The following is a 7554-nucleotide window of genomic DNA, read 5'->3' on the forward strand; positions in this document are numbered from 1 at the left end:
AGTTAATAAAATACACCTAATTATGTATCTCAATATTTCTCCCTTTTATATAATTTTCCTTCGCCAGTAAATTTTTTTGATAATTCTAAAATTAATCTTACAATGTAAAATCTCTATTATATTAGTTTCTTGCATCCATTGGTAATATTCAACTCATTCTAGATTTCTTGGACATGACATAGGCTTCTAAGTTTTAGTTCTTGGATATTATCCTTAATTAAACATATTCAAGTACTATTTATTCCTTTATTGTATATTTAGTTAAATTTTGTTGAAAAATTTACAAATAATAAATAAATACTAAATTTGTTTTAAGAGAACATACATGATACCATATAATGGTTGGCATCTCAGTATTTTTCTATGGGCCTTTTGCAATTTTAATTAACAACTTCAAAATTGGATCTTGTTGCCATGCTCTTCTGTTTTCTAGATCTCTCTCCCTAGTGTTTAGTTATTTTAATGATTGTTGAGCACTGACCTGAAGCAAAGAAGCAATTTTCCTGTAGGAGTACTAATTACCAACTAAGTGCTTGGTATTTAGGGCATACAAAGTAAAGAAAAAAATCTAAGTTGCTAATAAATGCCCCTAAATTTGCATACACTTCTGCTTTAAGAGTCCTGATAGAATAGTTTCTGTGTGAATTGATTAAGCCACCATTTATTTTAAATTTTTTATCATAAAAGAAGGCATTATAGTATATTGCTACCATAAGCCATATAAGAAAGTTTAGAAAATGTAAAGTAAGTAGAACATTGAAATCCTATTCTATTATTGGATGCCAAATATACTAATACTCATATTAAATATTCACATTTGTAAAAATAAAAAATTAATAATCACGATATAACAACCTCTCACAATATTTACCTTAGTTTAATATAATGGGATATTGTCATATATCATTATAATTTATTTAATAAATAGTAAATGATAATCTGAAAATAAATTATTTTCTAAATTCAGCCTACAAATCTGTGAAATATGGAATTTCTAAAACTTAAGTTAATCATTAGGTATAATTTAAATACAAATAAATATTTTTTAAATAGTGATCTCTTTTTGGTAGTCATCTAGAACTTGCCCAAGAAGCTTTAGAGTGGTTATTAACATGTTTTCTTATGTTTGTCTTATTATTCACTGAATTTGATACTCTGTGCCACCTGCCTGTTTTACTGTATGGTGGAGTGTAACATACCGAGCTCTCCAGACTACTGTCTGTTTTCAAGAGTGATGCTGCTCAATATATTTTCCTTCCCTATGGTTTTACTTTGAAGCTTGAGTCCAAAAAATAAGCTAATATTCATAAAGATATTCATTTATTTGTGAAATGGGTTCTTTCTCATTGAGAGGTGATTCGTGTAAAAATCCTTGGAATTTAGACTTTTAAGATGAGGATGTAATAGATCGGAAAGAATGATCCTGAGGCAGAGAGAATTAGTGATATTGATGATGTGAAGAAGTTCAAATCCGGATACCTGGAAGACATTTTCAGTTGGTTGAGATTTTTATGGTATCTGAAGGAAAAACAGAAACTCGCTTTTAATGAGGGATTAAAAACAAAAAACAAAGCAAGCAAGCAAAGCAACAAACAAAAGCTTTTGTTCTTGAAGTTATTAACTCTACACATGAAATCAGAAAGGAGAGAGAAAGATAAGAGATAACATGCTCAATAGTAGGAATAACGTCTAACGTTTTATGTCACAGTAAGGAGAATACCATTAGCAATCATATACCATGTATGCTAAAATAGAAAGGAGAACTTTAAATGTAGTTCTCATAAAGAGAGTATTAGAAACTTAATTACCCTGAACTAATCAAGTGTAAATGTGAATGAAAAATCATATTGCACCTGTGATTTAGGCCAGTCAGTAAATGAGTTTGCTGCCAAACAAAAACTCACACTTGATATCCACAAGGTAGACGAGGAGAAAAAAATACTGATGGCTACCCTCCGACTTCCAATGTGCTCTGTGGCACATAGACTTTAGGACACACATTTTAATCACAAACACACATGTAGACCCATGAGATATACTCTACATGCACATAGTACACAAATACATACACACATACTCTCTCTCTCTCTCTCTCACACACACACACACACATTCACATACACACACATATATCCCCAAACACAAATACAAAAAACAAATGAATAAAGTGGAATAAATCTTTAAGGGAATGTTTAGCCGTACAGACACCTCAAGGTTATACTGGTACAGAGAAAAACTGTAAGAAAGCCAGCTGTCTACCATTTACAGAGTAAATCCTAGGGAAGAAACAAGTCTGCTGAAACATGGTGGCATATGTGTAGCTTCTGGCTTGTGGCATTGGTTTGTAATAGCTATAGCAGTGTAATGTTGAGCAGTACATATAAAATTGACCTACAGAAGATTTTTGATTTTTAATCAAAATTGTAGGATAGAAATAAAATGAAAAAAAAATAGGAAGGCAAATATACATTTTTGACAAATGGAATGAGATAAAACCTGAACATCAAAACTGCAACATCATACCAGGTAGTGGTGGCACATGCCTTTAATCCCAGCACTTGGGAGGCAGAGGCAGGCAGATTTCTGAGTTCGAAGCCAGCCTGGTCTACAGAGTAAGTTCCAGGACAGCCAGGGCTACACAGAGAAACCCTGTCTTAAAAACAAAAACAAAAACAAAAACACCAAAAACGAAAAACAAACCAAAAAAACCTTGCAATGTTTTTAGCTCAGAATGAAAAATTTTATTCTACAAAAATCTAAAATAATTCATATAGAGGAACCCCCCTGAAGACACTCCTGGTGTAGCACTTTGGCCTTGTTTAATTTGAGATTTAATTTGAATGTTTCTGCTTGTATTTTTACATTAGAATATCAGGAATTTATATAGTGAAAAACCTCATTGGGACTCCCTTTACTGCCTTTGTTTTATGTAAACGAATTCAGAGTTCTTAGAAAGATTCCCCAGACTTCTAACTTGCCAATTTATGCCCTGCTTGTTATATGCATCATATAACACAATCATAAGACTATGTATGCACATTAAGGGAAAAAGCTTTGATTATACTAACTTTATCAGGAGTCAGAAAAAAACTGCATGACCCATGTAATGTAAGATCCTTTACTCACATAACCAAGACACTTAGATAAATATAATGAAAACTGCTGTGCTTGATGCATAACTACATATGACCTTAACAAGAAAAAATTTATGAAGCACCCCTTTGAACAAGTCTCCTCAAGAAACACAGTATAAGAGATTATGTGTATCAATGTTTTTTATATATAGATTACAGAACACTCTGCCTCTCTCCACCATTTAAAAAAAAAATACCTGGACAAACTAGTTGCTATTTCTATAGTAACCTTGTATCAATGGGTCAAACTGTCATGAGCCACTAGCTAATAAGGTGCATTTTATTTCAATTTGGATAGCAATGGAGTTTTTCTGCAAGAAAGAATAGAATTTAAGAAAATAATTTCTTTATTTAGAAGGACAGTACATAGTCAATGTTTCACTTTGAGTGTGTTTTAAACTATATTATGCTGAATGATTCTTTTTCCAGTGTACACAGGCTCAGGAAAATCCACTAACGTGAGATAGGAAAATGGAACAGGTCTCTATTAGGCTATTCTGTGAAACTATGTTCAGAAATCACAAAGGAAAATGCCATATATTCATCCAAACTCTACACTATAAATGAGTATGCAAAATTCATGATCTTGATGTCAGAAACCTCTAACTTGGAATGAATTTTGTTTTGTCAGAATGCACATGGCAGAGGTTTAGTAATTAGGTATTATATATATCTATATCTTCCTTATTTCATACAATTGCATAGTGCCCAATCTGACCACTCTTTTTACTAGACAATAATAACATGCTGGAGACATTAAGTGCAAAAGGCACATCATAACCAAACAAATACATTTCCAAAGTAACAGCCATAAATCCTGCAGCCTTAATGCCCTAATGCTTCATGCAATGTTCTAGTCTCAGCCCTACTAGTTGCTTCCTTGAACTATGATCAACAAAATTATCTTCCTATTCGGGTTTAAGGGGAAATTATTAATATCAACCAATGAACTTCTTATTTTCACCATAGCCCATAAATGAGACTTTAATAATTCAGGGTATTAATTGAAGATGTTTGTGATCTAGAATAAAATTATTGAAGGCAAGAATATTGGAATGAGCCTGGCGGTGGTGGTGCACACCTTTAAACCCAGCAATTGGGAGGCAGAGGCAGGTGGATTTCTGAGTTCGAGGCCAGCCTGGTCTACAGAGTGAGTTTCAGGACAGCCAAGGCTACACAGAGAAACTCTGTCTCAAAAAAACAAAACAAAACAAAACAAAAAACAAAAAAACCCCAAAAAACAAAAAAACAAAAAACCAACAAAACAAAACAAAAGAATATTGGAATGAAAAGAATAGGGCATAACATAGACTGAAGCAATTAACAAATTATCTGGCAATTTAATGCAACCATGAAATTAGCAAAAACGAAATGAGAAATGCCCGAAAAAATATTGTGTGCACTTGCCTTATTTTAATTTTGGTGTGATACAATCAGTACCACATTTCTTCTTTCCCTTTCCTTGCTTTAAACGCTCCCATGTACTCCTCCCTGCTCCCCTTTAAATCCGTGGCCTTTTCAGCACTAATTTTATTGCATGCATGTGTTTGAGTTTGTGTGTGTGCATGTGTGTGTGTGTGTGTGCGCGTGCGTGTGCATGTGGGGGTGTGTGTGTGTGCGCGTAGGTTTACATTTCCAAATATAAATGGCTCAGTCTGTATAATATGACTTGTGTATGATTTCAGGACTGACTTTTCGTAACTGAGAAATCATTGAACTGTTCTCTGGAGAAGAACATTTCTCCATCTTCTAGCTTTCCTTAGTTGCCTATAGATAGTATTTTGCATAATGTTGAGGCTTTGTGGGATTTTCCCAGTCACCTTGGTTTGGTTCCTTGGTGTCATATTTGTTTTTCTCATGCTTTATTAGTCATGCTCTTGAGATTTTATGTGGTTAGCTTGTGAAACTACTAGGGGACACAATCACACTGCACCCCCCATTGTCTTAGAGTGTTTCAGTCCCCTCCTCATCAATGCTCCCCCATTGTCTTATAGAGTTTCAGTCCCCTCCTCATCAATGGTCCCTAAGCCTTAATTTGTGACTTTTATATAAGCACTGTAAAGAGTAGTCATGAGAGTAAACCAGGTACCTACTACAAGTAGAATTTGATCCTATGATTTCTATAATGTGCAATGAATCTTCAGATTGTGGCTCTGTGTTTTTAAATCTATAGAAACCATGAACTAGGAGCCTAAACATGACTTAGCTAGATTGATAGCATATTATTTCACAGATTGGTCTTTTTACTAAACTTATTTTTTTCATGAATGGCAAGTTGTGACAGAAAATCTCTATATTATTTTATTGTTTTTCAAGATTTAGTATTATGAATAGCTTCAATGTTTTATCCTCACATTTCAAATCACTTTTTAATATTTCATCATTTCACTCTTTGCATTAAGAATAACATGCATATTTGCATTTTAAAACAGTGCCTATGTGTGTTTGTGAGAATAGAGAAGTCTCCATCCAACGTTCTCTTTCTTCTCTTCCAAGTTTTGTGCTATGGGGTCTTGCTCCTATAGTCAAGGCCTCTCTGGAGAAAGCAGTTGTCTCTTTCATGCACTTCAAAAATGTGAAAGTGGAGCAGCTGCTTTCAGAGACCACAGACATCATTTAAATTGATGCTAATCCTTCTAGAATAATCTATTGAAGTGCAAAAGATGCCATCTCAGTACCTATGGTCTAAATGTTCTCAAAGGTGTTTGTTCTTCAGGACTAACCTTCCTTTTCAGTGCAGAGATAAAATGAGAACATTGACCTTGTTTGCTCATGGGAGCCATGGTTCACAGGACAAGTTACTACAGGAAGTTACATGAGAAAAGACAGAACCCAAACAGAGCATGGCTGCTTTATATTTATTTTTTCCTCCTTTTACTAGCAAAATTAAGTGACAGTTATCACGGAAATCTTATCAGAACAAACACATCTATATTTTCCTGGAATTAATGATGTCCCAGGGTGACTAGAATTTTCTAGGTGCTTGAGCCCCTCATGAAGTATTTAATATGAAAGTGGCGGGAATCAGGGTTGTCAGAACAGAAGCAAAGCACCGAGCATTAGGAGTAGAGAGTGAAGAGAGAGCAGGGCTGCAGTATCCGAGTACACTCTTTTATGAACTGTCTTTATCGCTCAGATATGCAATCCGTCTTTGTCTGATTTGACGAGAGTATTTCCAGTAGTCTTTTTAAACATTCCATGACTGGTGTGTGCTTCATCCTCCCAAGATAGCACTAGTATTGGAGCCTCCTAGACATTTTGCTGGGTTAGTCATTACAGTACGTGGGTCTTACAGCTGGGTAGAAAGAAGTGTGGCTTTCTTCTCATGGCGGTTTACATTTCCCCTTGGAATACTATGAAATAGTCCTCAGGGGGCAGGCTTTCAGATTAGTTACAGCTCAGTTGCCCCAACTCCAAACTCTGTTGCACCTTTAACAAGAGATTCTTAGTTTTTAAGTTCTGTACACTAAACAAGGCAATGCAATACCTGTGTTATTTTGAAGTCTCTTTGACTCCCTTGACCCGCCATTCAGATGGAGATTGTCTATGTCTGTCATTGGAGTTTTATCTATGGCTCTTGAGGGGAACAGCATCACAAGTAATGGAACTTCATTAAAATGTATGCATAAGTGTCTATGTACACTTATAAATTACATATTATACATTTATGTTATAGTCCTTCATGTGTGTTCCGCGCTATCTCCCGCCAGCAGGAAAGACGCGGCACACATAGGATCCTTCTGCAGTACAAGCTTTAATGCATCACAAGCTTCAGTTGAGGAGGAGGAGAGCCCCGACTATCTCAAAACCTTTCCCTTATATAGAGCTGTATGCCCGCCTCAGACGTGGCGACTCATAATAGGCTGTGTGACGATCAGGCCATTTGACGTGACCAAAGGCACTCGTTGGGATTTACAGGCACACGCGCACAAAGCGTTCTTATGCCAACGACAAGGCATTCTTATACCAACGGCAAGCCAAATGTCATCGCCATTTTGTAATGGCGATGTGCTTATGAAGTGGCTTCCTACACATGTGTTTTCACAATCATTAATGGTATTTATCTTTTTCTACATATCTCACACACTTATTGTCTTCCCTCTCCCTTCAGAGTTCCCAGCTTGTTGCTTCACAGCATCTTTGTCTTACTATCACCCCCTCTAGAATTCCTTCTATTGATCTTCATGTTTGATACTTGTTTTATTTTTGTATGTTTTATTTTTGCCTTGTTTCTCTGCTTCATATGTAATCTACTCACTTCCAAAAATTCAGAGTTGAAATTAGAAATAAGAGATTTGTTATTTATCTTTCTGAGTCTGATTTTCCTCATTCAGTGTATTATTTTTAATGTATCTTATATTTTATTTGCTCATGGATTATACTATTTGTATTTAATTTTGAAATATTTGAAAATTTTGGA

General features: G+C 35.1%; 1 long non-coding RNA gene across 1 annotated transcript; it reads right to left on the minus strand.

The window, feature by feature from the left end:
• Nucleotides 1-1303: 1303 nt before the first annotated feature.
• On the minus strand, nucleotides 1304-6914 carry LOC116069377. Its single transcript, XR_004110001.1, has 2 exons — nucleotides 6622-6914; nucleotides 1304-1518 (listed from the first exon to the last, which is right to left on the minus strand). It is a non-coding gene; the product is annotated as an uncharacterized LOC116069377 (long non-coding RNA).
• Between the last annotated feature and the right edge of the window lie 640 nt (nucleotides 6915-7554).

Source organism: Mastomys coucha, unplaced genomic scaffold, assembly GCF_008632895.1.
Source record: "Mastomys coucha isolate ucsf_1 unplaced genomic scaffold, UCSF_Mcou_1 pScaffold22, whole genome shotgun sequence".
NCBI classification, from domain to species: Eukaryota; Metazoa; Chordata; class Mammalia; order Rodentia; family Muridae; genus Mastomys; species Mastomys coucha.